Below are 26,365 nucleotides of genomic sequence, written 5' to 3' on the forward strand. Positions count from 1 at the left end.
TTTTGACAAAGGCCCCATGAACACACATTGGAGAAAGACAGCCTTCTTCAATAAATGGTGCTGAAGAAAACTAGATATTCATATGCAAAAGAATGAAACTAGACCCCATCTCTCATCATATCAAAAAACCAACTCAAAATGGATTAAAGACTTAAACGTAAGAGCTAAAACTATAAAACTACTAGAAGAAAACATGGGAGAAACACTCCAGGACATTGGTCTAGACAAGGTTGGCTGATAGGTGTAGAAATAAGTCCTAATATTCGATAGCAGAGTACAGTAAATATAGTTAAGAACAACGTACTGTGTATTTCAAAATGGCTAGAAGTGATCACTTGAAATGTTCTCAACACATAAAAATGATAATTACCCAAGTGATGGATAGCCTAAATACGCCTACTTGCTCACTACACATTCTATGCATGTAACAAAATAGCACATGTACCCCATAAACATGGACAAATACTATGTATGAACAAAAACCACAAAAGTCATTGAATTGTACACTTAAAGTGGATAAATTTTATGATACATAAATTATGCCTAAACAAAGCTATTACAAATGAAATAGTGAGCTGGACTCTTCATCAGATTATCTTGAAGTCAGAACCATTCAGGACTATGCCACTCTCCTCTGATCAGGGGAGATGGCAGTGTCCCTGTTCAAGACTGCTCTTACTACCACTTTTCTAGATCCTATCTACTCCCCAATCTCCTTGCTTCTCCCAAGTTCTCCACTAGCTACCTCTTTGAACTGCTACATTTCTTTAAAGAATGGTTTATGATAGACATCGCCACTTTCCCACTGCTTACTCCACAACTGGCCCCAGTCAGGCTTCCTTTCCACTAGGACGATAAGCTGTCAGCATCAGTGACCCTCTAAGCGCAACAGCTAATGGCTTCTTTTCAGTTCTTAAAAATCTTTTATTTGAGATTTCCTGACACCATTCTCTTCAAGTGGTTCTCTGACTTCTTTGGATATCACTTCTCAAAACAACTTCTTAGATAAACTTCTCCGAATCTTACCTTTAATCTTCATGGTACCTGTTAGGGTTACAGCAAGGCAGGCCCATAGACCCCCTCCCTGTTCTCCCCTGCTAAGCCGAGCTCGTAACAAAAACAGCCTCGAGCCTTGTAAACAGGGCACCTGGGTTTTAGGATGTGTCATACCCAGCTCTTGAGCCCAGGATGCTGACCGAATTAAGCAGAATGTCAGCCCCTGAGAACCAAGGTGCAGTTTTTCTTTATCTTTTTTTTTTTAAAGTAAAATAAACATTTACTTTAGGTGCACATTATATCTGGCATTTCTCCCCATGTTAACCCTTGCCACCCTCCCCTCCCTTCCCACCCCGCCTCTCCACCACCCACTATCTCTCCCCATCCCCCTCAACTGCCCTCAGTGTGTGATGCTCCTATCTGAGTCCACGTGTTCTCATTGTCCAACCCCTACCTATGAGTCAGAACATATGGTGCTTGGCTTTCTGTTCTTTTGTCAGTTTGCTGAGATTGATGGTTTCCAGATTCAACCAAGCCCCTACAAAGGACACAAATTCATCGTTTTTTATGGCTGCGTAGTAGTCCATGGTGTATATGTACGGTTTTTCTTAGAGTAGCACCCGGCTACCTGCAAAGCCCCTATAGTCTGTAAGCCATGCTGCTGCCTTCACTGCTTGTGGTGAGGCAGTCAGCCTGGCAGGTTGAAATAAACTTGCTAAACCTGACCCCAGGTCTGCCCCGCCATCCTTTCAGTCAACCTTACAGTACCCTTCCTTGTTCTATGCTCTACTGACTTCGCACAGCCACCCTTTGTGAAAATCTTCCTTTACCACATATCAGCGATTCCAACATTGGCCATCTTCAAGTAACCCTCGCTTCTGAGCATCAGATCTGTATGTGAACTGCTCCATGAACAGCTCTAATTAGATATATCATAAGCATTCAAAGCACAGTAAGTCCAAAATTAACTCCATCTTTTCCTCACAAATCTGTGCCGGGACAAGTCCTAACGTGTGGAACGGAGTATACTGTTTGCTGAGAATGACAGCAAGGAAAACCGAGCTGGCTCCCCAGGCAGAAAACTGCTTGGGGTATTCTAAAGTCATAAACAGTATAGGTATATCATATACCAGTTAAACCAATTCTTTAAACACCGGGTATTTGACTCTGCCCCCGTGGCTCCCTCCTGGAGAAGGCTTCCTGATTTGTCTTTGATCAGTGGTAAGCAGGCACCAGCTGCCTGCATGGTTTAGGTTCTATGAGAAAATGCAGAACACCTGCTTGTTGATAATAATCACCTGTTAAGAGAGAATAAGTACATGGGTCAGCGGCTGCTCTTACCACCACTTTTCTAGATCCTATCTACTTCCCCATCTCCTTGCTTCTCCCAGGTTCTCCACTAGCTACCTCTTTTAACTGCTACATTTCTTTAAAGAAGGGTTTATGATAGACATCACCACTTTCCCACTGCTTACTCCACAACCCGCCCCCGTCAGGCTTCGTTTCCACTAGGACGATAAGTTGTCAGCATCAGTGATCCTCTAAGCCCAACAGCTAATGGCTTCTTTTCAGTTCTTAAAAATCTTTTCTTTTAGGTTTCTTGACACCAATCTCTTCAAGTGGTTCTCTGACTTCTTTGGATATCACTTTTCAAAACAATTTCTTAGATAAAGTTCTAGGTTTAACTTAGACCGTGATAGTCCCACTTTGCATTCTATCTCTGTTTCTCAATGCCTTCAGCGTAGCCTGGGTTGGGGTCTCTGCAACGGAGCTGGTCTCAGTATCTCTGTAGCCCTCTCTGTTTGCTGATGTTTTCCAAAGAGTCACCTAAGAAAGAAACCTGAGGCTATTCAGCTGCGCCTCCTCTTCCTTATGCTATTCTGAATGGCTCCTGCAACCTCTCCTACCACTTCCAGATCCTTCTTCTGGCCCCTTCTTCCCACCCACTTTGTGTTGGGCTGCAGCAGCTTCACTGCTGTATATGGCTTTAGCTTTTTCTAAAGAGCCTTTTTAGGTCCTCTTTTTTGAAAAAAATGAATTAATGAGTCATTAAATTAAAAGAAGAATTAAGAAAGAATTTGAACTTCTAAGCAAATATGCTATAATTTTGTCGAATAAGGTCCTATATGTGCTTTTGTTAAAGCTGCCCATTAACACCTGCCTGTTAACGAGGAGAGGCCCTTATTAGTACCATTAAAGAGAAAGTTTTAAAATTTCTTATGTCTTCTTTATCAACATATGCTTTCATCTTAAGACTTCTGTCTAACCCAGGGGTGGAGGTAACCTCATTATTTCAGACTGTGCTAATTTAAAATTCTCAATAATCTGGAGATGGGCTGGGCGTTAAGTCCACTTTTTCATTTATGCCAAAAGCATTGATTAATTACAGTGGGAATGACGAGACAGCTACTTGACAACATTTTGTTAGCCATTAATTAACTTTATGTTCTTGAAAGTCATAAAATTGCATTTCTTTTAAAAGAATTTATAATTAGTCAGAACCACACAATTTAACACTTAATTATATACTGTCTTCTATTGTTCTTTGATTCCTTCCTCTCTTCCTTTCTCTTTCTCCTTTCTTCCCTTCCACCGCGAAAGTTTACAGAATGACTGCCCTGTTCTAGTCAGTCTTGGAGAATACAAAATGAATCAAAGGGCATCACTTCTGCTCTCAAGGAGCTTCCTATGTGGGAAAAAAGATATCGTACATAAAGATTCACATGACTGTATGATACAGATGAAAACAATTATGTTACGGGGTTTGAGATAAAAATTTAAGTGCTGTGAGAATTCTCAAGAACAGTTACTTCCAAACAGAACAGGGATTGGGAATAAGGAGGGGCCCTTTTGGAGATACGGAATGGGGAAAAGGTATTACAGGCTTAGAAATGAGTGTGCACAGACTCCAAGATTCCAAGAAGCAGAAAAATGTAAAGCACATGTAGAAACCACCTCCAGTACCAGAGAGAACTGAAATTTTGGAAGCAGATGGGCTTGGGTTGAAATAATTGCTCTACAGCTCACTTAGCTTTGTGACCTAGGCCAACTTACTTGCATTCTTAGTTTTCTCAACTTTAAAATGCGCATTATAACTCTAAGTCATAGAACTGTCATAAGAATTAATTGAATTAATGCTTGTAAAGGTCAGGGACATGGTAAGTACTAAAATTGTAAATCAAAAATGCAAAGACCCTTTTCTTTCAAGAAAGAAAGAACACATTAGACATAAACAGTCTGCTGAAGAAACTACTTAACAAATGTTTAGGGACCGCTCACCCAGTTCAAGATGAGGCACTGACTTAATTGGCTTGGTGGCCATTATCTGTTCTGCATTTCTTAACAGGGATGCACGAACCCTTTCATTTCAGAACACAGCTAGCATTCAGCTAACTTCAAAGAGAGGTTGATTTGCCAAAATCCACTTATTTATACTGTAAGCTAAATGTTAGAAATGGTGCAGTGAACTGTTTTCAAGGAGTTCCCTATCTGTTTATTATTTTTCAAATCATAGTATCGATATCAAGTAGAGTTTTCACTAGAGGTGATTTTATTCAATTCTTCAATCACATATTTATGGGAAAAATTTTACAAACACGGACCTAATTGCTATGAAGGATATTAATCATAAGAAATGGTTCTATGCTTGCTGGTGCTTATAATTAAACATATATGAAAACAACTCAATGCCACAGAGCATACATTGTGATAACGCCCATACGAGATTGACATGTAAGTATCAGGTCACTTTCTTTTATGGGATTAAGATGAAGGGTGCTTAGTGGTTATACACAGAAAAGTAACTGAGACCAAGGGGAGTCTCAGAGTCTTGTCCAAGGGCTGTGAATATAACCTCAGTCACTTGGCACCAATAAATGATACCTCCAACAGGGAATTTTCTTAAGAGAAGTGGCACACAGCTGTGCCTTGAGGAAACTGTACAATTGTGATAGGCAAAAATGCAGGGTGAAAACACTTCACAGGGAGACAGAAAGATACTTGACCAAGTCCCCAGACTGGAGAAAGTATAAGAGGTCCTTCTGTGAAAGCATTTAGTTGCCACTAAGAGTTCATATGAGAGTCTAGCAGAAGAGCATGGTTAAAAAAAAAAAAAAGGATCACTTCTTAATAAAGAGCCTCAAATGCCAAGAGAAGACAGAACTGGCCATTGGAGGAAAAATTCATTGGAAAGCTGTGATCAAATCACTCTTCTAGCACAAAGACGTAGAGCAGAGGTCAGAGCAGACTGGAGACTAGAGACTGGGAATGAAGAAACCAGTTAGGGAGCCATCCCAGCAGGGTAGGTGTAGGCAGAGGACCACTGGGAAGAGCAGCCAGGGACTGACTTTTAGATTGTATCTGTCATCCTATAACTTCACCAGTTTAGCCTCAGAGAAAAGGAATCCTTATCGTTGTCTTCTCCGTCATCTGAGTAACCGGCGAGCTAAAAGCTTGGGCTATAGCTTTGTCACACATACATTGAGTTTCAAGAGCTCAGTTCTGTGTTCGATATGTTTTAAAGGAGGGAAAAGTCATTTCTGAAACATTGAGGTCCAAATAGAGAGTATGCTCAAAGCTAACATGAAGCGGAAGCTGCTGAGGTATTATGTGAAGAACCGTGGTGTGGATAAGTGTTTGGATTTTCTAAAAACTCCAGAATTATCTGTATTGATCTCTATAATCTAGTCACTGGCTTAAGAAGTTGGGATGTCCATTTACTTCACTCATGTCGTGCAGAACTGATACAGTGTGTATACAGTCAGCTCAGTGACCTTATATGGCCATCTGAACCACAAGGTCAGCAGTGAACTCAGAAAAAAGGTCCAATCTTCTCTGAGGGGCAAGTTCCTTAAATCACAAAATATGTTCACTTCATCCTTCTGTTCCCCTGAGGACCGGCATCATGATCACCTTCCTAGAAAACTGAAAAGGTAAAACACACCGATGACAGATTTTTTTAATCACAAATGTAATAACCCATCATGTCTCATGACAAAGAAAGAGGTCAACATGGAGGCAATTTGGTCTGGGAGTTTAATAAAAGCACACTGTCCTTGGAAGCAGTCTCATAATGCCATCTTCCAAGTGTGGTGTGCAAAACAGCCCATCAAAGCAGTGCACCAAAATTAGGGCTCCAAAGACATCCCTGAGGGCTTGTGCTCCATTCTCAGGACTGTCAGAAAGCCCCAGAGCTGCCAGGATGGCACAGCCAGGGCACTGGTACAAAGCACAGTGTCAGTGCCAGAAAGGACGTCTCTTTCTACACCACTGTCTGCAGGAGGATTGTATTCTTTCTTCTGCTCATATTCTTCCTCTTAGCCTCCATCTGGCTTTGCATCTGCACACACATACCCATCTGACAGGCTCTTCCATGCAATTTGCTGTTCCAACCTCAAACCGTCCCCCAGCTTAAAGACAGCCAGGTACACAACGAGGAATAGGTCAGTGAAAGTCAGGGAAAATTAGGACACTTCCCTGGGCAGCAGGAATTAACTTACAGGACTATTGCAGGCACAGGCGTAGTTCAGGGAAGCACACTGCGTGTTTTAAAATGCTTTAGAAAAGCAGGCTTCCAATTGCAGCTTTTCCTAACAAAAGACGGGGAGACTTCCGCCAGAGGTAAAGCTTCCAGGCTGATGGCAGAGGGAGGGCTGGGCCAACAGTCAGCGGGAAGCAGAGTGTGTGTGGGACACATTCCCCACAGCGCTGATCTGGTGTCTGTCTGCAATTCTTTCAGGATGTGGATTTCTGCCTTGGTGTCCTGCTGGTGAATTCTCTCCAGTTATAAAACATTTTGTTACCATCATTCGCTCTTAATTAAAAAGGGAAAAGAAACTCCTAGGGCTCTGACAACAGGGGAGGAAAAAAAAAAAAAAACAAGGAAAGAAAGAAAAGGAAAGGGAAAAAAGGGAAAAAACGAAGAGCTCTTTGAGTTGCTGAAATCACATGGTCAGATAACCTGATGTGGCAAGGCAGAAAAGACAAAAAAAAAAAACCATGGAATCATTGAAAATGGTTTCAATCTTTGTAAGCAATGTGGATTCTGTGAAGCAGACATGTTTTCAGGGGGAAATGGCAGGCATTTGTAATGCCAGGGAGGAAAGGTGGAAGATTCACAGAGGCTCCATAGCCCTCAGCACTCACATGTGGTGTTCATTCCCATGCTTCCTGGGCTACTAGATGGTTCATTCTTTCCACAGATATCTATAAAAACCTGTCGTGGACGCCACGCTATACTAACACTTTAACATTCAGAATCTTAGAAAAAAATATATAGGCAGAAATATTGATAGTTCTAATTTCCTGAGTCCTATCTGAGGTCAGCTATAATATTATGTACTTGACATTCATGGTCTCTTGATCCTCACACAACTCCTGCCAGGAGGACAAGGACCTCAAGCGTATGGATGGAAAACTGAGTCTCAGAAAGATTAAAATGAGGACAATAAAATTTTACAAATGCAAACCCTGTCCAAAGAGATGCACCTTAAAAGGGCAAGTGGTGAAGTGAGCGTTTCCTCTCCCGTCTGTCTTAGACAAGAGTCCACCACATCATGGTCCCCACACAGTGGAGTCAAGAGCTAACCCCAACTCCCTGTGTGGTCACACTCGGTACATAAGGATGTGCTCTCTCTTGCCTTGCTTCATTTGGGGCCTGAACAGAGGACTAGGTGTATTTCCCCAAATTCCCTGTTACAATAAAAGGCTGATTCTAAAATCAAAGCGTGGCCCACTTAAGGTTTTCCTTTCTACTCTTCATATCCCTTCCTTTCTTTGACCTCCCTTATATCAAGTCTGACTCCATCCAGGGGAGTAACCACCATCTTACCTTGTACCTCCATTCTGAAGTTGCAGAGATTTCTAGGCAAAAAATTCCTCCTCAGTTGGCCCCTCACTCTGTACCCCTTGAAAAAATCAAGCTTTGTGTTTTAGCTAAGCTAAGATGAAAATTCAGCTCTGTTGGACTCTGTTTGACGCTATGAATTATGATGTGCCCCAAATTCATAAAACCTGATGTGCAAACAAAAGTTACAAAGCAAATGCAAATCAGGTAGATGATTATTCCTTCACAAAAGGATTCGCCATAGACTTCTTTAAATAGTAAGCTTCTCTGATGCATCTATGATATGACTTGATTTTTCCCCCAGAGATATACTCTTTGCATAAATAAAGCAAAGCAGACTGCAACCAAAGAGAGCATCAGAAAGATCTGCCTGGAGACCTCACATTTCAGGGCTGTTTACTGAGTCCATAGCTGTTACCAGGCCCCAGATCACATGTTGCTGTGCTTCCTAACATTCAGCAGGAGTTATGGTCTTCTGACTCTCCTGGTGACCCAGTGTCCTGCTGTGCAGCCTGGCATGAGTTGGCGGTCTTATTTGAGCTCCTAAGGGATCCTGGGATTAATGAGCACCATTCCCTTATTGCCACTGATCCAAACTGCCCTGCAGAATGTTCACTTTCAAGAATAAAGGGCCACAGATAAAAGCCTTCAATTCCTGGTTAGGTTTTGCATCAGGATCAGACTCTGTAACAGTCAGGATAAGTAGGTTATGCTGAAATAGCCAACAACCTGAAAGCTTCAGTGATTTAAAGCCCCAAAAGTGTATTTCTCATTCACAATAGACATCTGTCACAGGTGTGACAGGGAGGAACTTCATCTACTCACTCAGGGACCTCCGAGGGAGCAGTCACAATCTTGAAAGTCACTGGTTGTCATGATAGAGAAAAGAGAGCACCCAGGAAGGTCTCGCACTGGAAATAAAATGTTTAGCCCACCCACAGGGTGACACATGTCATTTGTAGCTGCCTCTCATTGTCCAGCACTAGTCAATGTTCTTCTCGCCCAAGGAGGAAGTACAATCCTACCACAGGAAGTGCTCAGGATACAAAAATATTCAGTAAGTGGCACCCATGATCACCACAGCCCACAGTGGTGTCCCAGGCTATTCTATGACCATAGAGGACAAGGGGCCTGAGATCCTGGGACTGTGGAGAACAAATACATCACAACTGTTCTGTTTGACCTGGTCTATACTTATTCTTTAGAGGAGATTCCTAGTTATATCCCTGATTACACCAGCCCCATAAGAAATTACACTTGTCCCCAAAAGAAATGACTGCAGAGCTCTCCTGAATTTAGAAGAGGTGCCTAGGCACACACTGCTTTGTGGAGTGGCTCTTCCAGGCCTGTCTGAGAATCAGGTTTTATGTGCTTTGCTGAAGTTCCCAGTCCTGCAGAGACACCTTTGTCCTATGATGCTCTTATAATAATGCCTTAATCTATTTCAAAAGGAGGCTGCCTTCTTATATTCTCTTGGCTTTTCTTGTTGTTGGGTTATTTTTTTTTCCTCTTTTTTAGTTAGATTAAACATTTTCTGCTTCCCAAATTTTCCCTCCCTCCGCTAGCTTTTTCACAAGAAAAAGAATTAAAAAAACACTAACAAAACTGTTTCTGTTAAATCAATGGCCATCCCTCTCCCCTCAAGCTTTCTTGGCATTTGGAGTGGAGAGATGCAGGTGCTAGGTCTCCCTGGGTGAAGTGCTTTATTTTCAAGCCATGGAAAGATTACAAGGTAGATTTCTGTCAACTCCTACACATCCTTGAATGCAAACACCAAGCACTCTTATTAAAGGAGTCGTCAAGATGCATTAGCCAAATGGGGTGAGGCTTCCAAAAGAGGAGAATGCCTAATCAGATGAGAGGAAGGGGAAGGGGCTATATTTCTGACAAGATAATAACATAGAGATGTCTCTTATCCACATAAATGGGCCACAGGGAAAACACTAATAATTGAAGCACACAAATGTGGTTAAAATCTTTACTTTTTATTTCTTCAAAACCTAGGTTATTGTTTTAAAAATTTTTTAACAAAAAAACATTTTCTTTAGGGAAACAGAAAGGATTTGAGTTAGAAGGGCAGTTTGTAAGTCTAGTTGAGCTAATAATGTATGCTAAAGAGACTGCTGTGGGCAGATGCAAGTGAACAGAAAACAGAAGGAGTAAGGACTTAGCCCCTCTTTCCTCTTTCAAAAAGACAAAAGGAAGAGATAGAAATATAAAAACAATACCACACAATGGGCATGCTGGATGGTAGAATATGAAAATGGAAAAGGAAGAGGGAAGCTTCTTAGAATCCCCACTATCTGTCAGGTGTAATACGTACAATTACCTCATTTAATACACACAATAAATTGATGAGATATCATTCATATATCCCTTCCTTCCAACATTCATTCATTCATCTTTCACTCACTCATTCATTCATTCATTCCAAACCATTTACCTAGGGTCCTACTATCTGTCTGGCACAATGCAAGTAGCTGATTATAAGGAGAAGACAAAGCTCCTGCCCTCAAGTTGTCCACCATCCGGTAAAGACAATGACCACAGAATAAGGAAACTGAGACTCAGACAAAATGTGTCTTACCTAAGGTTTTGTAGATATTCATTACCCAAGAGAAGATTTACTCTCTGGTCTTTCTGACACCATCCAAACCCAAACTACCCAATTCTAGCCAGCTATCACACTCAGCTGATGGGATTCCACCCCGCGAGGTGCGGAATGAAAATCTCCATGCATGGAGCCTGGAGACTGATATTTTTTAAACTCCCTTGCTGGACTTAATCTAATGACCAGGTGTGCCAATATTCTGATTTCATAGTTCCATCCTCTGCCCCTTTACCATCTCTGCACTGATCCTGAACCATCAACTATAACGTTTTCACATCAGATACAGAAGAATAGTGAAGTCCGCTTAGTCCTAGCACCCCGTTGTCATTCTGGGTGGTAAGGTAAAGAAGTAGTGATTTTTGCAAGTATCATCCATTCTAAATGCAACTATTAAAATGGTCTGCATTCCAGGTTTCACACATCTCTCCATGCTGCTCAAAGGATAACCAATAATGTCATTATTTAAAAGTCCCCAAGGAGAGTAGTCCTTTTAATCTTACCATCCACAGCTACTTGAAAGCTGAATCAATCCCCTAGGTACCATGAACTTCATAAGCTCTGAATCATTGTGATCCTACCACAGATATGCCGTTGTTCCACCTGATACCAAGCACCTGTGTATGTGTTTGCGTGTGTGACAGAAAGAGAAACTTCTTTGGAACTGTTATAGTGAACGCCGTTTCTCTTCAAAGAATCAGTATGTCAGTATGTTCAGCTCTCTTATTCTTTAATTCTCTATTTTAATGTTTAACCTCCTCACAATTCCAGTAATCAACCTTCTGCGCCAGTTCTAATCAGTAGTTCACATCTGCTCCCCCTCACCCACTCCATCCTGACTCATCCCAGTCACCTAGTTCTCCTTGGCTACCTGCTCTGACCCGCCCCTCCAGCTTGGACCCCTGCCCTTTTTAAAACAGCCAATCGGGATTAGTTTAGCTTGGGCGGTCTAACCTTAACCAATAGGGGAACGACACTGCAGTAGGGCCGACCCTGTCAGGCGTAAGCACCCCTTCCCTCCTTGTCCAGGCCCGCGGCCGCCATCATCGCTCCATCCGCGCGCGGCACCCTTCGATAGAACTGCCCTGCTGAGAGGATTTATCTTTGAGTGCTATTTCTTTTGCGGCATCGAAATTTTACTTACAGCAATTCTGAGGGGCTCCTCCGGGATTCACCATTCTCCTTCAGGCAGTCTCTGGCCCTCTCCCGTGAGGGGACACGTCCTGCTGCTTCATTACAGCAGCCTTGTGGGTAAGGGATTGAGACCTACCCCATGTGATGAACAAGCCCGGGCTCTCGGCAACGCGGGAACAAAAGGGGGAGAGGCTATGAATACCACGCAACTAAGCAACTCTGTGCACAGACCCAAAAAAAGACACTGTGGGAGCTGGTAAAATATCTCCCTGGTGGTCGGGACCAAGATAAGAAAAGCTGTGGGATGGGGGAGCAGTAAACTATTCCTTGGTCAGAATATACCAAGACAAGGAAAGTCTGGGGGGGGGGGTGTGGAGGAGGGGGCGGTAAAGGATTCCTCGGTTGCGGTGGCTTGAAGGTTAAAAAGAGGTAAGACATCTCCATTGGGGGGACTGAACCTCACACAAACCTCCAACAGTAGGGGAGGCAAGAAATGTCCAGTAAGGGCAATTGAGCCGCACCCCAAAAGGCAAGAAATTTCCAGTAAAGGCAATTGAACTTCATCCCAAAAGGCAAGACTTTCAGTAGGGGAAATTGAGCCCACCCCCAAAGGCGAGACATTTCCGGTAAGGGAAATTAAGCCTTATCCCCCAGACGGGAAAAACATGAGATAAAGCCAAAAAAAAAAAAAAAAAAAAAAAAGGTATTCAGAACTTCCCTTTCCCCTCTTCCCCAGGAAGAAACGGGTATGATCCCTAGAGCTGCTATGGGAGCCTAGGCACGTGAGCCAAAATGTTCCCACAGCGGATCAAAAATTCTTGAGGATCCTCTTGGGCAGGAAACCTTGAAACTTAATTTTGTCACTATCAATTGGCCAAATACTAAGAAATTTTAAAAAATAAGAAATGAGAACCAGAAAGATAAACCTGTCAAACAACTTCTAAAAGAGAGTTCAAGAGGGCGTGAAACTGGTAAGAGGTAAATGGGTGGAGTCCGTGCAGTATGGCCAAAGGATTCAACCCTGCCGCAGGTCAGGTGGTGCCAGTGGCCTGGGGGCTCTTTCCTGGTCCCTGTTCCTCTCTCCCCCACCACCTCTCCTCCTCCTCGGAGGGGGCGGGCTCCAGCAGGTACAGCGGTGGGCGGGTGGGGTCAGCTGGGGACTGTCCTCAGCCAGCGACTGGCTGTGACCCGCTCCTGGGCACCTGGGAAGGCCCGGCGGGGAACGTGGCTCTGGGGCCCCGTCCACCACCCCCTCGGGTGGCAGCAGGCCCACCCCCCACCACTGTCACAGCCCTGGCAGCAGCACTTGGGAAATTCTGGGGCTGAGGGAGCCCCAGAGCCGCGCCACTCATGGGGGACCCAAGTCCTTCTGATAGAGGCCCAGCCTGTGAATCGTGTGAGCCAGCAGTGCCCTCAGCATGCCAGCCTGGGTCTTCCCGAAGTCGGGTTGCTTGGGAATGCAGCCTAAAGCGGGTGGTAAACTCCATCTAAGGTTAAATATCGGCAGGAGACCCATAGCCAACAAGTACCATAAAGGGAAAGCTGAAAAGAATTCTGAAGAAAGAGGAAAACAAACAGAAATCCTAGAGGAGAAAGACTGACAGAGGGAACAGAGGAAGTCAGAGAGAGAGAGAAAGATACAGAGTCAAAGAGAGAGAGGGAGAAAGAGTCAGAGAGAGAGAGAAAGGAAGAGACAGAAGTAGTAAAGAGAGCAATGTGCCCTATTCTTTTAAAGCCAGGGTAAATGGAAAACTTAAAATTGATCATTGAAGGACTTCTCCGTGATGGGCTTCTTAAACGCTGCTGTTCCCAATCCTAGACTATTAGAATCACCAGTACTTTACAATAGTAGGTTTAAAAGATGCCTTCTGGGCTTGTCCATTGGCAAAAGAAAGCCAGGACCTATTTGCCTTTAAGTGAGAAAACCTCATGCCAGTCTAAAATAGCAATGCCAGTGGAGACCCCAAGGGTTTGTGGAGTTTCCCTCCATGGATACACTCTTATGCTCTAAAACTAAAGCCCTTATACAAAAAGCTCATTAAAGACAGGCTAAATCCCCTCATTTGGCAATTACCAGAAATCCAGCATGTGGGAATGTTACTTCCTTAAGCAGCCATTCAACCTTTTTGTCAGTGTGAACAAAGGTGTAGCCTTAGAAATACTTGCCCAAAGGCATGGAGGCCAGTGACAACCAGTAGCCTCCCTATCAAAAATCCTGAACCCAGTAACTCACGGATGGCACAAACGCATTACTGGACAACACTTATGTAGAAAGTTTGCTAAAAGTTAACAGTGTAACATGTATTATCTTAACTTCTAATATGTGGCCTTTAGGCAGTCTAGTCTACAGACATAAAGTTTGCTTTGGAAAAGAATTGTAATCTTTTTTAAAAAAAAATTTAAAAAAAAGGAGAATTCATGTAAAAAGAATCTTATATGGTAAATTTTTGTGCTAAAATAAAATAACCAGCTGTTTAAAGAAAGGGATGTGTACAAGTCAGAAAGTTAAAGATTGTCTGCGAAAGTCATGAAAAATGTTACAAAAGGGGATTTATGCAAAAAATGTTGTATAATTTAAAAGTAATTAGGCCTCCTGAATGTAAAACTATTGAAGAAACATTTTATGTGCAAGGTGTGTAAGGAAAATAAAATATACTTTTGGTAAAAAGATTATAAGGAAAATGTCGATTTCTAAGGAGAATGTGGATTATAAGGTAGAATGTGGATTTCTACCTATAAAAGTAAAAAGTATATTTTGTTTTAAAGGTTTAAATAAGTCTTAAAATGTTAATTATAAAGGAATTTCTGTATGTAAACATATTGTCTTATGTTAAAGCGGCATCACCCAGTTTTTCTGTGAACTGGACATTAAAAGCACAACAGTTTTTTGTTTGTTTTAAAGGCACTAACCTGCTCTTTAATAAAAATTACACAGGGTTAAAAAGAGTCTATAAAAATCTTACCTTATGGTCAGATATTAAATTTGGATAAATATGTCTACAAGGTTTCATTAAAATTAAGTTTAATATTAATAGCACACTAATATAAAGATGAAACTTAGCTTATCTGATATAAAATCATTCAGAAAGCATTATCAAATATAAAATGGTGTTTGGCTTTCTTTGGTCTGAAAACTAACAAAAATAGGTGCTAAAGAGAATTCAGAAGGAAAGTGAATATTGCCAGACCGGAGAGAAATGTTATCCAAACTCTTTATGAGGGGAATCTGCTTCCAACTGTATCTAGGGATCCATTGGGGGCCCCAAACCATGTGTGACACAGTCTTCAGAGTTTATGGGTGCACAGGGATTTATACCCTGGCCAAATGGGTTGCCAACAGTTGCTTCGTATATAAGAAAACTAATAAACTATTTTTTTTAAATTACCCATTTGTGGAAGGAATCCAGGCTTAAGGCAATTCCAAAGTGTGCAGATGAATTACACAAAGATGCCTCCAAAGCATTGATTCAAATAACAGGTCATCTAAAGCATTGATTCAAATAATAGGACTCATTTTACTGCACATGTCATTGGGAAATTAGCCCAGGTACTGAATATAACATAGAAATATCATACTCCCTCATACCCACCTTCACTAGAGAAAGTAGGAAGGCCTATTACTCTGTTAAGAGTCCAAACTGCCCCCACAAAAAACATCCTGCTACTAATCTCCCTAGATTTAAAACAAAAATATCAGTTTATACACTTGGTTTATCTCCACTTTCCCTTCCCTCAGAACTAAAGGTCTTTTAGCGCAGACGCCACCCTAAAGTTTCCGGTACACCAGCACCAGCCTGGAGACCACCCTACCTCGTGCTGCTAGCCACCAAGACTGCCATTATTACAGCAGAAAAGAGATGAACACATCACACTTGAGTCAAGAAAGCACCATCACCATTAAAATCATGGGCTACTGTTCTGGGATCAGAGCCTACCAAGTTAAAGCTAAGAAAAGCTTAGTCTATCTCGTTTTTTTCTTCTCTCTAACTACTCTCCATCTCGTTATTAATGTGATTAGATCTGGCTTACCTCAAGTTGTTGCTTTGATGTCTTTTTATTTATGCCTTTTGGAAATTTGCATAACCAAGGACAGCTTGCTGCTTCAGAAGGATGTCTCTGTCCCTCTTAGACTTCCTCAGATTCGGAAGACATAGTGAGTTCCTCTATGGATACTAGTAATCCAAGGAATAGCAGCTGTATTATTTGGTAGGAATCAGACTCTTATCCCTCTAAAACAGAATCTCTATGTTCTGCTTAGTCTAATGCCATATGGAACACTAAAAGTTTAAGACGGACTGCTTCCACAGGTCTTTGTCAGTCCTTAAAACTATATACGAACTTCACCAAAGGAATTACTCCTTCTAGCTGTCAATATAACCAATGTAATCCTATACAGTTTACTATTGTTATGGCAACACCTGAAAACTCTTTGCCTTTATTAAGTCGTATTTATGGTATAGGGGCTAACATTTCAGGAAAGAATCCGAAAGAAATTGTTAAAATGTACTTTAATTGGTCCTTCAATCTCTTTATCAATCATGCCTCCTAAACACAATAACAAAACCAAACTCTCACTGGTAAAAGTAAAGTACCTAAGGCAAACCACAGTCATTAAAACAGGATATAAGCATGCAAATGCCTGGTTAGAATAGATTAAATATTCCATTCATGCCTTAAATAAATGCAACTGCTACGCTTGTGCGCACAGTAGGCCAGAGGCCCAGGTTGTCGCCTTTCCACTTGGATGATCCCCAAATCAAGTGGACCTGGAATGCATAGTAACTCTTCCTCAGGATTCCAATGCCTGGAATAAGGAATTGTGCCAAGTTCTTATTCTGCTATTTCCTAAGGTTCAGCACGTTGCAGTTCAGCCCCAAGGACGACACGGCCTCCATCTCCCAAGGCAAAGTTTGCCTCGTGTCTCTCGTGACAGGGGGAGAATTTAGTGTTCCTTGGAAACTTAACAGGATGCAGTAAAGTCAGGTACTTCTAAGAGCTGGCTCACCAGTCCACCTTTACTCATCCCCAAGCGGATGTATGGTGGTATTGTGGCGGACCTTTACTGGACGCTCTCCCAAATAATTGAAGAGGCACTTGTGCTCCAGTCTAATTGTCTATCCCTTTTACTCTGACATTTCATCAACCAGAAAAAGAAAAAAATATGATATCAGAAAATAAAAGAAGCTCCTTATAGGTCTTTTAATTCTCATATGTACTTAGATGCAATTGGAGTTCCTTAAGGAGTACCAGATAAATTTAAAGACTGAGAGCAAATAGCTGCAAAATTTAAGTCAATGCTGTTCTGGTAGGTAACAATTAATTAAAAAAAATCATAAATTAAATAAACTACACTTGTTGCAATCAACAACAGTTTGTTAACTATACTAAAAATGCTGTCAAAGGAATAGCTGAACAATTAGGATCCACTAGCCAAATGGCCTAAAAAAATAGCCCTAGATGTAATATTAGCAGAGAAAGATGGTGTTTGTGTTACAATTAAAACCCAGTGTTGTACCTTTATTCCAAAGAACACTGCTCCCAATGGGTGCATAACAAAAGCCCTCCAAGTACCTACTGCTTTATCAAATAAGCTGGTTAAGACTCTGGCCTCAATAACCCTATTTCAAATTGGTTCAAAAAATGATTCAGTCAATGGAAAGACACCATAACCTCAGTTCTTACCTCTCTAGCAACTGTGATAATTACACTTCTCATTAGATGTAGTGTCACACCATGCATCCGAGGACTTGTGCAGAGGCTAGTAGACACAACTCTTACTAAAATATCCCAACCCCTCCTCTACCCTATTCAGATAGATTACTTCTTTTAGAAGAACAAACAAAACAACTAAGCCAAGACATGTTAAGGAAGTTTAAAGAAAAAAAGTAAAATAAAAACCGTTAAAATTCAAGATTGTTATAGTAAACCCCAAGTTTCTCTTCAAAGAATCAGTATGTCAGTATGTTCAGTTTTCTTATTCTTTAATTCTCTAAAGTTTAACTTCCTTGTAATTCCAGTAAAAAACCTTTGCCACCGATTCTAATCAGTAGTTCACTTCTGTACTCTGCCCCTCCCCGACCCCCCCACCCCACGCTGCGGCTCCATCCTGACTCAACCCAGTCACCTAGGTCTCCCCTGACTACCTGCTCTGACCCGCCCATAACTGTCCTTCCTGCCAGAACACCCACCCTGCCACTCCAGCTCTGATCCGGCCAATCAGGATTAGTTTTAGCTTGTGCGGTCTAACCCTAGCCAATGGGGGAATGACACAGCAGTAGAGATGACCCCCGTCAGACATAAGTACCCCTTCCCCTTTGTCCAAGTGTGTGGCCACCATTGCTCCATCTGCGCACTACATACTTCCGTAGAAGTAAACTGCCTTGCTTGATTTATCTTCGAGTGCTATTTCTTTAGCGGCATCAAAATTTTACTTATAACAGAACCAAATAAGATTTCTGCTAACCTATTATAGAGAACACTAATAAAAGGAAATCAGGTTTCCAAGTGGACAATAAAGTAGCACAAAGATACACGGTATCAGTCAGTGGTCATGGAGGAAGTTAATCAGACAAGGGAAGAGAGATCTTTCAAAGATGAACCACAGGAGGATGCATTTACACAGAGATCAGGCCATAAGGAAGAAAGAGGTGCTGGAAACCAGCTTCTACTTTTTACTTAGTAAATGAGACATATTTTGACAGATGTAATGAGATTAAAGGAGGGAGAGGATTTAAAGCAATTCAAAATGGTATCTGTATTTTGAATATATATAACTCACATTACCTTACTGGGAATAGCCTAGAAAAAAGTTGTGGTAAAAAGTGGCAATCTAAGTTACCTTTTGCCCCCATCTTTACTTTCCCAATACCCCCTCATCCCCGCCCCCCGACACACACAAATGTTCTCTTTCCTTTCTTCCCTCCCCTATAATTCCCTTTGGTATAAACATTCTAAATTATTTATAACTAGATTGAAGGCAGCCTTTAGTCTGACTGGGACGAGAGCAATCAAAATATAATTGTGCTATAGATATGCTAATACATTATGCTAATATTTGATTAAGGAGACTATGAAACCTGAACAACGATGATAGGGACTGTGGGCCATCCAGGGGCTAAACAATGTTCAAGAAGTTTACATGAGAATCTTGAGCTTTTAGAGAATCTGTGTGGCTAGGTGAGAAATCACATTTAAACAACATCTCAAAGAAGCTGGTTCTGTAAAGTGGTAGATCCTGAAAAAGTAAAGCTCAGGGATTCCTCTGTGTAGATTCCAAGGAGGCAATTGAGGAGGGTTTTGTACCATGGGAAAGAGTGAGCTCCATGTGGGACATGCAACTGAGCTAGAGACAGACCTACCAGGAAAAATCTTTTCTTCTTGAGTGTACAATGCAGATTTTCAAAGTGCGGTCCCAAGACCACAAGGATCAGTTTTACCCAGGAACTTGTTAAAAAATGCAAATGATGGGCCAGGCGCAGTGCTTAAGGCTTATAACCCCAGCACTTTGGAGGTCTGAGGCAGAAGGATCACTGGAGCGGAAGAGCTCAAGAACAGCCTGGGCAACATAAGAAGAGTCTGTCTACACATAAAATCTTAAAGTTAGCCAGGCATGATGGTGACACCTGTGGTCCTAGCCACTAGGGAGGCTGAGGTGGGAGAATCATTTGATCCCAGGAGGTGGAGGCTGCAGTAAGCTGTTATTGTGTCACTGCACTCCAACCTGGGCAACAAAGAACCTGTCAACAAAAACTACAAAACTCTAGGGATGTGGGCCAAGGAATCTGGATTCAACAAGCCCTCCAGGTGATTCTGATGCGCACCACTGGCAGAGAAAAATAACTCTGACTCAGAACAGAGTAAGCATTAGGGTGAAGTAGGAAACAGAAGCAGAATTGACTGTAAAAGTCAATTACACTTATAACTGTGGCAGGACATTTTACTGTTTAGTGATGTGCAATAGCCCCAACTCTGCTCTCACTCGTTACCTTCCTAACCCTATCTTCTGGGCCAGAAACCAGCCGCTGCTCAGGAACTTTCACAGGTGGGCGATAAAAGCTTCTTGAAGACAAAAGTGTTTGTTGTTTCTTCTTTTTTAATAGTGATTTCTGTTACTAACAGTAAATAGTAATAATGGCCGCTAACATTGGCTAAGAACTTGCTATGTACAGGCTTTGGTGTAATACTTTATACACATAAAACTCAATCTTCAACTTTAGGAAATTGTTACTAGGATTTTCTCCACTTTTACCAAATGAGTTCATTGAGCAAGAGACAGAGCAAGGAAGTGGCAGAACTTGAATTCAAACGCAGGCATCGTGATGCCATAAACTTTAAGAGATTGACATTCCCGGGGAGAATGATTCAGGAGAAGCATGAAGAGAAAAGGAAAAAACAAGACATGTTTGTGGATACTACAGGCAGGAAGTTATTCAAGCAATGGCCAGAAGCCCCGGTTTGGAGGAAAGTCACCAACACATCACTTCATTCTTCTACATAATGTTTGCAGAGTATTAATTGTCTTTGCTTATGATGAATTGAGATGTAGGGTTAATCGTTTATCATTGCCACTCAAAATTCCCATTCTTTTCCTCTTCTAAAATTTCCCCTTCTGTTCTCTTCCCAATTCAGTTGCTTATCAGAAAACTTCCATTACTGAATTCCTATTAAAATATAATACACTACCATATTAATGTCCCAAATAACTGAAGAATTATTAAATTTGATGGCTTTTGTACAGTAAAGCTGCCACAAGTAGCTCACAAGAGACGTCCAACCAATACCATGTCACTTCCCGACTTAAAATCTTCAGTGACACCCTGTTGCCAATGGAGAAAAGTCCAGTACCCTTAATCTGATATTTGAAGAGCCTCCACCCTCTTCAGGCTGCATAACCTCCAGCCTCGGTTACCATGGACACCATCAACTCTCCACTCCCGTGAGCCTAATTCATTAAACGATCCTGATTACTCTTTGGCGGTCCTTTTGCTCCTTTATTCAAGTCTTTCTACACATGAGGCTTCGCCTCCCCGTATCTTATCCATTCTCCTTATCCACTCATTCACCTCCTGTCTGCAGCTTTCCTTGGCCACCCATGCCTCTGTAATTACACTCTTCTCTACTTCCATAATTGTTTGTCCTTAATATCATTTGTGAACTGCTCACATATGGTTTTGTCATCTCTTTACATTGATTGTGTGTGTGTGTACCTGTGTGTATATATGCATGATATATAGTTTGAATATATGTCCCTGCCAAATCTTACGCTGAATTACAGTCCCCAGTGTTGGGAGTAGGCCTGGTGGGAGGTGCTTGGGTCTTGGAGGCAGATCCCTCAGGGCTTCAGGCTGTCCTCGTGAGATCTGGTTGTTTAAGGGTATGGTACCGCCCCTCCACTCTCTCTCCTGCTTCCTCTCTCACTATGTGAGATACCTGCTCCTCCTTTACCTTCTGCCATCGTTGAAAGCTTCCCGAGGCCTCCCCAGAAGCCAAGCAGATGCCAGTGCCATGCTTCCTGAAGAAAGAGGAACCAGTTAAACCTCTTTTCTTCAAAAATTATCCAATCTCAGGTATTTCTTTATAGTAACGCCAGAACAGCCTAACACAACAGTTTACCATAAATCAGCCTTTTTCTATGTTTATGCACTATCTGTACAAGAAAATTCCTGATCCTTAAAAAGTGGTACTGAGGTACACCTTTGCATCATCTTTGTGTTTATTCTATACCCGGTATACTCTTGTACACAGCAGGCATTCAGTATTTGGTAAGGGAACACAATGCCTTACTTTGATATGAAATCATACAATGCCACTTCTTTTCTTTAGCAACCTCAAACCCAAGTTTTGTATCCTGCAATACAAACGCTCCTCACAATATGCTTCCTGGATTCCTCTTCAGTCTCTTTTCTGCTCAAGACCTTTCCCACCTATTCTTCTTTGGCAGATGACTATGAATGCTACAAACGTGCCCTGCCAGTCTATGTTTCTGGGAATTTCCTACATCGCTTTCTCTACCTAGAATGCCCTTTCCTTATTCTTTCCTCTGGAGAAAAATCCAGGTAAGATAAACACCACTAAAAATTCAGTTCTTAATCTAACTTCGTCCTGATAGATCATTGCAAATTCTACAATGTTTTATAAGGTAATTGATTACATTTTTTCCTGTTCTATTTCTTTATGAATTCCAAGATGACAGACTATTTCTTATTTGTCTTCATGTCCCCTGGTACCAGAGTAGTGAGTGAGTGAATAAAAAAGTACAAGATGAAATACAGAGGAAAGATCAAAGCAGACTTTTATAAATATGTGAAGGAGTCGGTCATTAGCCCAGTACAGAATGAGATAAAATCATGCCACTCAATGGGATACACGGGCACATCATATGAAAAATGTACTTGTACACATTCACCCCGAATGCTTTGCACATTTACGCCATATCCTCCATAATTCATTTGCATGGCTGAAATCCCCCTGAGAACAACCTTATGGTAAATAAACTGAAACAACCTCCTTGGGAAAGAGGAATAGCAAAAACCGCATTGGAAGATGAGCGTTTGCAAAGAGACAAGGAGCTGATGACATGGAAATCCTTTTGCTAGCCACAGAACTCCCGAAGGGTTGACAAAGGAGTGTCAGATATTTGCCTATCTTTGGGAGGAGGCTATTGGAACAGGGTGGTAAGCTCCGCACAGAAATCAGGGTCCTTGAGAAAGACAATAGGGAAGGGAGGGACTGTCTGGGAGTGTGTGCCTGGGAGACCTCCTGGCTTCCAGGTGGGCTGAGGGCTGCTCTGAGGCAGGAGGTCAGCCTGTGCTCGCCTGAATGCACCGATATAGCTCCCAGAGTTGCTGTGGTTCGTGCTTCTCCTGATGCCTTAAGAGAGATTTGATTAGGCTAGGTGAAATGGGGAAAAAGAAAAAGAAGAGAAAAAAAGTCACGTTAGAAATCACTAGTACGTAGGAAGGGGAGGAGGAGAGGAAGAAGAGCGAAATCAACCATGAAAAAGAAAAAGGGAAATATAGCCAGAGATGTATAAAGCCTGTCAAATCTCTCCAAACTGTAACAAAAGCATGGGAGAGATAGTTTCTCTTTAATGAATGCTTTGATCAGCCACAGTTGATATAATAATTATATAAAACTAGAGCAAGACAGAAATAAGATGTGTTTTTCTCTCACATCCTATAACCTTTGTGATTGGTTCATTTATTTAAGAAAAGAACAAGGCCCTTCCAAACAGAGGCATATGTCAGAAGAGAACCTGTTTTCTCCACTGACTTATGCAGGAAATTTGCAGCAAAGCCTGCATCCCTTTTCCTCCCAGCTCTGTAAGGGCTCATCTGCCAGCCATGACTCTGAAAGTGAACTAATGGTGGGGTTTTCCTCACATGTGTCTTGGTCATATTTCTCAGGCTAATCCTTCTCCTAACCCACAGCTTGACAGTACCTGCTTTTCTCCCTTTCTACCCCAAACTGTTCTCCTTACTTCAGTTGGCTCTCCTACCAATTGACATGAGTCGAGCATGGCTCCAGTAATAAGATGCCTCGTGCTACTTGAAGCATTGACTTGGCCAAGATCCAGAAAGGGAGGAGTAAGCATCATTTTTTTCCAAATGGTACTCCCACAAGCACACGTGCTTTTTAGAAATAGCAAGGGAGAGAAGTGGTTGCCATGGGAACAGAGGCAGACACACAAACAGGAGTAGCACATTGCAGGGACCCCTCCCTGCTTCTGCACCCTTCGAGCCTCTCCTAAAGGCTTTCTCCACCTGCAAAGGAAGAGTACACACAATGGTGATGGTTAAACTTCCACATCAGAGATGAAGAGTTTGTTTGATACTCAGGTTGTTACATGGCAGTTCAGCTGGGACTGCTTCTGGATCTGGAAAGAAGGGAAGAAAAAACAATGTCTGCTTCTCCAATCAGTGTCTTGGGAATCTGCTAGACTCATGATGTAGTTGAGCCACAAGCTCCTAAAAAGTTACCAATGGCATAAAATACAGCAGTCTCTTGTAATACCCATGCTGGTATGGTTCTCTGCCAGGCATAAGCAGTGGGAGATTGGGATGGGTTCATGGAATGACATCCCCACTGATCATTCTTGCCCTGCACTGGCCCATTGTAGCGATATGGCACATACCAAGGCAACAGTAGAAAGAAGACAAGAAGGCCGTGTCTGGGAAGATGGGATGTGGGGACCAATGGGGAGAAAGCAGGCTGTACTCTGTAGCACCTGTGGCCAGGCTGACCCACAGAGTCTCTCCAACAACTGAATTTAAAAATAAGTCAATCCGGTTTTTAAAATCAGGTTTTTGGAAATTAAAAAAAAAGTCAACCAGCTATTTGGTAAAATGCATAAAAACAGCTGGTTACGTCGTGTCCCCTTTGCAAGGAATTGGCTTCAGGGAATGGTGGAGAGCTGGCCAGGGTGGCCCCAAGCACAGCTTTGCCTGTGTGGTAGGACAAGGGGCGGCCCAGGATGCAGCAGAGCTAGAAGCTTTCCCCTTGCCACATACCGGATGCTGATTTATTGGGACTGGAACAATTTGTCTAAAGCTGTAATTTTAACTACCTCCGTGCTGAGCAGCCAATCAGTGGGCTCACTCCACGCAGCTTTTACGAGTCCCCATAAAAGCAGCAAAATGAAAACTCAGGGGCCCTTAAAATATACTCCAAGGGTTCCTGCAGTGCAATTGGAGGCTTTTATGACTCCTGTCAGGACTTTTATGACCCCGTAAAACCAGGCAGCAGCCTGGCCTGAGATGAAAAGTGGCCCCACTGTCTTAAAGTCTAAATGGTCTGTACATTTACAATGCCTCCAGGAAAGACGGAGGGAACACCATGGGGTGGGGGCGTTGGCTGGAGCAAAGGTGGATCCTGGGTGGAAGAACCAGGGAGTGAGGGGAGGGGAGGAAAGGAAGCAAGGGGATGGGGGAGGGAAGGAGGAGAGATACATATGAGCCTGAATTTAGGGTTCTTCTGCAGTTCAAAGCACTGAAATGCCAAAACCCCAGTACTATTTACCACACGCAATGGGAGTTGAAGGTTCCACAGGCAGCCTCAGAGATAACAGGGTCTGGGCAAAATGCACCTTCATTTGAAAGCTGAAAAATGGGGGCTGGGCGCAGTGGTTCACGCCTGTAATCCCAGCACTTTGGGAGGCCGAGGTGGGCAGATCATGAGGTCAGTAGATCGGGGCCATCCTGGCCAACACGGTGAAACCCCATCTGTACTGAAAATACAAAAATTTAGCCTGGCATGGTGGCGCTCGCCTGTAATCCCAGCTACTCGGGAGGCTGAGGTAGGAGAATCGCTTGAACCTGGGAGGCGGAGGTTGTGGTGAGCTGAGATTGCGCCGTTGCACTCCAGCCTGGGCAACAAAACAAACAAACAAGCGAACAAATAAACAAGAAAGTTTACAAATGAAGCTGCCTGGGACGTGCAGGCTCGAGAGCACTTTTTCAAGGGCATCTTCCCTTTATTGTGACACGTGCATTCCAAGAAGAAAAAAAGAGAGGGAGAAAAAAGACAAACAGGAAAAGAAAAGGGAGAGAAACCCAGTTCAGCACATTGTAAGTGTTCCACGCAGTTCAGAAAGAAATTTGTCAATGATGGTGTGAACACCTTTTTATCCAGCCGCAGCCAGTGCTGTGCCTGCAAACCCACTCACCACTCCTCCGTGCCAGCTCTGAGCTGAGGTCCACGGAGGCTCCTTTCAAGTCACTGTGACTGAGATAGTCTGATCCTGTGCCTCGAACTGGAGTCTTAAATCTTCCAAACTTATTGGCCTGGCCCAGTGTTCTGCATGTACCCAGAAAAAGCTAGAGTCATCCTGCAGAAGTCACAGACAGAGGAACAGGATGACGCACTGTGGCCATTCCCAGCAGAAGCACTTTGAGGAGTGATCTGCCCTCCAGGCAGGGCGAGGAGGTGGGTGGGCCAGGGGCATGAATTTCTCCAGCAAAGCCACTCTGGCTGTCAAGCCCCCACACACAGAACCCAAGGAAGCAGGAAAAGTGATGTATGCTTACTTTAGGCCTCAGAGAATATCAAACAGAGGTGACAGTGTTTTAAAATACCCAAGGTAGAGTCTGGCTGCAGCTGGTTATCTGCAGTTGTTAGCCAGCCTAGCAGCCAGCCCAGGAGAGGCCACGGTGAAGCTGACTGTGTTCATAAAGTGATTGATCATGGAGGCTATGAGTTGTCCAGGCTGGGAAGGAGAGAAAGATAGGAAGCCAGTGATATGTTTGGATGAATTATTGTTGTGTGAATTCCCATTTACAGGAGCATTTCCCTCCATCTAGAGGGGTGGGGTGTGGCAGAGCAAGAAAGGAGATGCTTCAGAACACAGGCTGGGGGAGAGTCCTGGCGGAGCATAAAAATACTCCCAGGGAGCCAGGTGTGCCTCAGGGAGGCTGGAGCAATGACACTGAGCTGGTAGTGACTTCTCCTTAATCACTCATGCTTCCAGGAACCTTGAAGAGTGGCGGGTAAAGCAAGTATGAAGACCCAGTTGTAAATCCCAAGACACCACTACGTGTCACTGGGCAAGTCCTTAATCTTTCTAAGCCATTTCCTCATCTGTAAAGTGAAGATAAAACATTTGCCTCATATGGCCGCTCTAAGGATTAGAGGAGATAAGGTGTGTAGGTGGGATTTGAGTAGCATCTTAATGAATGGATGGGAGTTTTCCAGTGCCTAAAGAGAAGGGCTGAAATTTCCGGTAGAGGGAACAGCACAGTGGCAGGAAATGTAAAAGAACAGCTCACATTTCAGATACAGACATCTAT

The 26,365-nt window shown here is 42.7% G+C and overlaps 1 protein-coding gene and 1 long non-coding RNA gene across 12 annotated transcripts in view; one reads left to right on the forward strand and one right to left on the reverse strand.

The window, feature by feature from the left end:
* The window catches only part of LOC116555929 (neurotrimin), a 968,350-nt gene that overhangs the window by 328,681 nt on the left and 613,304 nt on the right, over window positions 1-26,365 (reverse strand). The window lies entirely within an intron of this gene.
* LOC116555930 lies at window positions 12,865-14,002 on the forward strand. Its single transcript, XR_004270751.1, has 2 exons — window positions 12,865-13,200; window positions 13,234-14,002. It is a non-coding gene; the product is annotated as an uncharacterized LOC116555930 (long non-coding RNA).

The sequence above is a fragment of the Sapajus apella genome, unplaced genomic scaffold (genome assembly GCF_009761245.1).
Source record: "Sapajus apella isolate SASKATOON/1434 unplaced genomic scaffold, GSC_monkey_1.0 scaffold16, whole genome shotgun sequence".
NCBI classification, from domain to species: Eukaryota; Metazoa; Chordata; class Mammalia; order Primates; family Cebidae; genus Sapajus; species Sapajus apella.